A 6,547-nucleotide genomic window follows, 5' to 3' on the forward strand; every position below is an offset into this window, starting at 1 on the left:
ATATAATTGCTATCGCAATAAAAACGCTGCAAGCGACTGACACCTCCGGAAACACAGCCACGGCTGTGGCCGACCATGGCCGCGCGCACGAGCGCGGGTGGGTGGGTGTTATGACGTCCAGTTTCAGCTTCTGCCGGCGGCCGCTTGGAGGCACGGTGCATCAGAAAATCGCAAAAAAAAGATGTTTCTTGTTCTTTTTTTTTTCAAAGCAGCTTGTTGTATTGGTCATTTTCAACAGTCCAACTTTTGTTCCGACGCAAAAAACCACCCGCCAACTTTTGTGTCCGTATCCCTTTAATGTGCGAAAATTTCTGGGCGTATGGTTCCAGGAAGACCTGTCATGGAATGAACATATAAATAATTTAGGAGTAGAAATAAGTAAAAGTGTTGGATGTATGTACAGATTAAGTCTGTGTTATTACCACTTTGGCTCAAGAAGCATTATATTATACACTATTCTATTCCAGGCTCACTCACTGCGTGTTGATGTGGGCCACAACGATGGCACAGAATTATACCACATTACTCACATTACAAAAAAGGTACTATGAATATTTGAGGGATATCATGGTCACCCGCAAGGTCTCCGCACGCGTCCGCTATTTTCAAAACATTTCGTATTGTAAGCTAACCAAATATATTATCTCAAGCTTTTTTTGCATATCCAAAATAGTAAGCTATACCTCATGCGCAGTTCCTCTCGATGTGTTCAATACTGCCTCCGTACACAAAGTATAAGAACACCAAAAATTAGAACTACCTATGGTCGGCAGCATATTTTGCACCAAATACCCAGTCTGCTTAATAAACTTGACAATATTTTAGACCTAAATAAAAAAAATCCCCAAAATAGGTTTAAACAAATTCTGCTAGAAAACTTTATTGAATATGTTTTAGTGTTGATTAAAACCTCCATGTGTCTCGACTTTTCATCATCATCACCTTGCTCAATGTTAAATGTATGTTTTATTTCATTTCTGAGCACACATTGTTTCTTTTTGGTGCTGCTTGTCCCGACATATGTATGCCGATTTGCTTTTTTTCTTTGCTCTGTGTTAATATATGTTTTTAATATCGATGAAAACAATTTAGATTGTTAACTGAGTACCGCATTTTAAGTATTGTATAATTGTTGCTGGTTGCCTACTTGTATTATGTCTGCGTGCCGAACTGTATCTCGCAGCGAAAGCCTCCGTCAGGCTTTTTGCTTTAGCTGCCATTTCTTTTGATGCGCAGAAAGTAAATAAATAAATCAAGTCATTTCAATCTCGTTTCGTCATCATGTCAAACGTGACGTCCCCACTTGGTTACATGGGTTTTGGTACAGTCGGATGCTAACGACGGATTTTTCACTTCGTGACCCATATAATGATTTCGTATTTATAAACAATACCCTCCTCAGCAGTTGTGGGGGCGGTTTTCCACAGCTGCGCTGAACGTCCACCTTCGCAGGGCCGGGAAGCCGAGTCGTATTTGTCTGCTTCGGGTATTCTGGGAGTATAAGATCCGCGGTTCGTGCCAATGAACCATCGAATTCGGAAGGTATGAGAATGTATTTCTGCAAAAAAAAATGTAGTTTTCTCATTCCTTTTAGCTTTACGGCAACAATCCTGCAGCCGATATTTTACCATCTTCCACCGCAGGTTCATGCACCTTTCAAGACTGCAGCTAGAGTATAGCTGCGCTTTCATTTACCATTGAATGGATTCTGCGACATTCTTTTTGGAAGGAGGAGGAGTTGGGGCGAGAAGTGCTCGGGGAGGAGGAGCGCACTCTTAAAATAACACACTCTGCCATTCAATATATGTATGTATTACACTTGACGGATGTGCTACTAGAATGTGACTATAGATCCTGTTACCTGTATTAAGTACTTTACGCTGTGCGTGCTTTTCTTAGGCTATACAGTGTTCGTTTTTTTATGAAATGGCTATGAGCGTAGAGACCTTGATGATTTTTGTTTTTTGCAGAGGAGTTGGAAAGACGATACGGACATACTTTGCCGCTAATAACGTGAATTTCAGAAGACTAATTAACAAGAATATGTCACCTAATTTTTATTAGTACTGTGGGGGCCGCCGCTTACACGTATAGCACGTTTGATTAAAGGAGTCACGATTTATTGCATCCCCCTTTTCCTTTAAACCTTATAGATCGCACCAAATTTGCGATATCCATAATTGAAGTTCAACGCCCAATCCAGGCAATATCGATCGCGTGCTCGCCGGAAGCGCCGAAAAGGCAGCCCCGGTATTACGTCACACAGAAACGCCCTGTGACGAAGCGCGTGACGAAGTTTCGATCATGGCATGTCGCGGCAAATACCGATACAGCATGTCGCGACAGATGCCTACCAGGCACCGCACACCTTATCAGAATGGCCGCGAAGTTCAGCTTCAAACTTCAAACAAATGGCAATATGTGCTGCTGAAAAGTCTATGCCTCGCTCGCTGGGCTGCGTGTTACAGCGCCGCTGCAGCACGCGAAGCTTCAGGTGTAGTACGTTCGCCTTGTTATGCGCCGAGTACAACTACAACCGCGAAAGGACACGCCAGTTCTGTCGTGCTTGTCTGCTGTGTCCTTGAGCTAAACGTCCCGTTTCTAAACACGCGACCGTCGTTGTTCTGAGTGAATTTCTTCCACTTAGCCTTATCAGCCATCGCTCGGATCGCAAACGGGCTTCCTCGTTCGCAAGTCTATATCCCTGCAATGACGTACAAACACTGTTCAACAGCACGCACGTCATCCGGACATTATTAAGACCCAACTAATTAGCGCGTTAGATGCACGGTTTCAACGATCGTGGCATCGAAGCCAGTGTTGAAAGGACGCTGTCAGCGAAGTACGTAAGTGAGACAAGGGCGATCGGGCGAAACAATGGCTCGCAACTCGAAAACATTCAGCGAGGATAAAGATAATCAGATCTCAAATGGTCACGATGCAGCGAGCGACCGGAAGAAGGCGGCATAAGAGAACGTTTCCGGGAGTAATATTGCATTGTCTGCTCGCCAAGTAACAAACTGAACCAGACGAGCGCAGACGAGGCGTACGTAAAGGGCAAAAGGGCACTTTTGCACTGGTGCCCTTTAGACGACTCCGCGACCTGCGACGTCTGCTGAACGGCCGTTGCCGGCTGAGTTGCTTCCGAACATTGTACGCCAAGAGGGCAAGGGGGCGCTACAAAAAGGTTCGAGGAAACATTGAACCGATCACGGAAGGGTACGCTTTCTTTTCTTTTATGCCTTATTTCTTGTTTCTTATTGTATGTGTTATGTTCCAGGTGGACGGTAAAAAAAAAAAAAAAAAAAAAAAAAAAAAAAAAGGTTGAATTGAAGAATGTAGAATTTGGTTGGGCGGTTGTACGAAGTGGAGATAAGTCACTATGTAACTTTCGGTTGGAGCGGGTCGGCGGTGAAGGAAAACGAGAAAGGTTACAGCAAGACCCGGGCCACTTGAGCGTAAACTTTCCTCGCGAGCACTTATATTTTACGTCACGACGCACGTCAAGATGGGGGCACCACCCCCCTTCCCCCGCTCAACTCCCTCGTGGTTCACTCGAGGAAATCGACAAAAGAGAGGCGATCCCCGCCTCCTCTTCTTCGGTTCGGCGAGAGGCCGTTTTTTTGAGGCCCCTTGCTTCCGGAAGTAGACGTAATTATTATGATCTCCAAGGAGCCCGATCGCGCGGAGCGAGAGCCGAACACGCGGGCCTTGAGGCAATTCAGTGCGTGCGTGTGTGTGTGTGTGTGCAAGTGCTCGAGCTCGTCTGTAAACGAGCGGCGTATGCAGATTGGCGCCGATAAGAACACGAGCTTCGGCGGCGGTGGCGGGCGTTTGTTCTGGGAAAGAGCCCATCCGGCGCCGTGCCGGTTGCGATGTGGGCCATGCCGGCCCCCGCCGAGGCACATCCACGTGCGATCGAGGGGAGGTCTATCAACACAAAGCCCGAACGGGCTGCCGGAGTGCAGACGACCGCTCACCGTCCGTTCCTCCTCACCGCAACTTTGTTCTTTTCTCACGTTCCTTTCCCCCCCGAAGAAACCCCGAAGCTGTCTCGCTGCTTTTTCTGTCACTGTGCGCCGCCTCTACTGCGGCTTCGCTCGTCAGACGCAGGTAGATCCCGAGTGTCGGAGTAAACACGTCTTACATGCAGGAGAACCCTCGCAGTCAGGACTCCGCGATCGGACGTGAGTGAAGTGCCCACGTGCGTTCCTACGTTTGCTATTCTGACGAGGCTCAGTGAAGTGACCCAGCGCGGACAGGAAGGGAGTGTCTCGGCGATCACACGGTGCAAGCGTTTCGCTGTCGTCGTTCACCGGACTACCAATGGACGCTCGTATGTGTTGACTAGTCGATCGTTAGGTGTCGTGACAGCGGTGGCGATATTGACTATAGACTACGACCGCAACTTCCCGAGACCGCGTCAGCCGGATCGGATCAAAGGTCACAGGCTTGTCAAGATGCTGTCGACGAGTCAACGACACTCACGCACATCCTTCCCGCAAAGGTGCCGCGGCGGCTCGTTTTCCTGCTGAGTGGCTCACCCGGGCAAGTAGGCCGGCAAAGTTCACCCACCCTGCCATCCAGCCAAAGCGAATCGCTGAATCGTCAGTGGTACGCGTTACGAGGAGGTGGCTCTGAGATCAGTACATTTCTATTCCAGCAAAGTGAAGCGACCCGTGACTGCCGCTCACCGAATATGAACCCGTTCGTCCCGTCGACGTACTGCCGGAGGCCTTCGCGCAGGCAGTGTCCTCTGGATGGCCACAGGCCGCGTCATCCGTCCACGGCGATTCTATTCCTGCCGGTGGCAGTGCCTCAGCCGGTCTGCAGAATCAAGCGACGATCTTCGTCTGTGCCGCCGCCTGCGCCCATTACATCTGCGCGAGCAAATTACTGGTCTTCCGAGAAAGCGGTGACGGCGCATCAGCTCAGGTCCGCCCACGCCTGCGGCGTCGTCTTTGGCGTGAGACCATTGCGGTCGGTGCTCAAGACGCCGGACAGTCAGCGTCCGAGGTCCGGTGGCCAGGCGGGCGATCGAAAGAAGGTGGTCACCTTCAACAGCACCACGATCGTTGTGTATGCGTGAGAGACTATGCGGCCTGCCAAGAGAGACCTCGGCTGTGTGGCGTTGCTTGTGGTCACCACGTGATCGCCTCGGGCATCAGTCGGTGGTTGAAGAAAAGAAAGGAAGACTGCTGTATGTGCCCGAAATTTCGTTTGAGACTTTTCACTGTGCACTCGGATACGAGGAGTTCGAAAGGAACTCGGTGTAAGACTGTGAATTTTTGTTTCTTTTGTGCCACGTGTTTCGCTATTTACTCTCAAAATAAACAGAGATGTAACCTAGTAACAAGGCGTGAGCTTATGACTACGTGAAATCACAATGTACGCTGGTGTAACACAGGAGACGCCGGTGGATCATATCGTGCAATAGCTACACCGGATGAAATCAATCATGAGCAAAATTTTGAATAGATGGTTTTTTATAAGCATCGCCTTTGACTGGTGTTGCCACTCGGTTCGCTATTTTCTTCTTTCGCCGAGTTCATACGTGGCCTTTAAGTTTCATTACACGTGCAAGAAGAAAATTTTAAATATGTAATTTTAAACAATGTTATTATGGGGGACTAAAAACGTCTTGTTCTCTTCGTTCTGTGTTTTCCCCCTGCCTTTGCCGCTCGCCACCGCAGATTGATGCATACCCATTTTAAGTTAAACTCTGGGTTTTTACGTGCCAAAACCACCATATAATTATGAGGCACGCCGTATAGTGGGGGAGTTCGGAGTAATTGTAATCATCTGGGTTTCTTTAACGCGCACCCAATGCACGGCACACGGGCGTATTTTTGCATTCTGCCCCCCATCGGAATGCGGCTGCCGTGGCGGGCACCGAACCCGCGACCTCGAGCTCAGCCGCGCAACGCCCGCAGCCACTGGATATCGCGGCTGGTGCATTCCCCCTTTCCCGTGCTGTCTTTAAAATCCAAGGTCTTGGGCAAGTAACGCATCTTCATTTACTTCTGGATGCATAGTGCTGCATACGCTAAGAAAACATGCCGCCTGGTCCGAGGAAGACGTATTTCGCACGCTTATATATGCCGGTTGTCCCACGTACGTAACCTGAGCCCGACATTCAAATATGCAAATGCTACGCAGCCGGACAGAACCAAGATAATGTTGTATGTCGTCGCTTGAGGATACCCAGATTACTTTTGCATTCCGCATAATTACATAATTAGTCTTAAATGCATAATCAACTTCTCAAATTAGATTAAAAGTGTCAATGAGAACATTGTACAGCAACATAAAAAAAAAACTCTCGATGCAGCTTTCCGTTGCTCAATACGTGCTGCATAAAAGTGTTTTTCGAAGCATCTTGGCCATTCTCCAGGAGTGCGCTATAGGCGATACGTGAGAACTATATATGAGCTGTAGACGAACCTTATGCCCTTTCTCAGCACCATTTCAATATTTTTAATATTAACTTCGGTGTAGGGGTCTCAAATCATTCATGCCTATTCTAAGACGGGCCGCATAAAAGTTT

Source organism: Dermacentor silvarum, chromosome 3 (assembly GCF_013339745.2).
Source record: "Dermacentor silvarum isolate Dsil-2018 chromosome 3, BIME_Dsil_1.4, whole genome shotgun sequence".
Lineage (NCBI taxonomy): Eukaryota > Metazoa > Arthropoda > Arachnida > Ixodida > Ixodidae > Dermacentor > Dermacentor silvarum.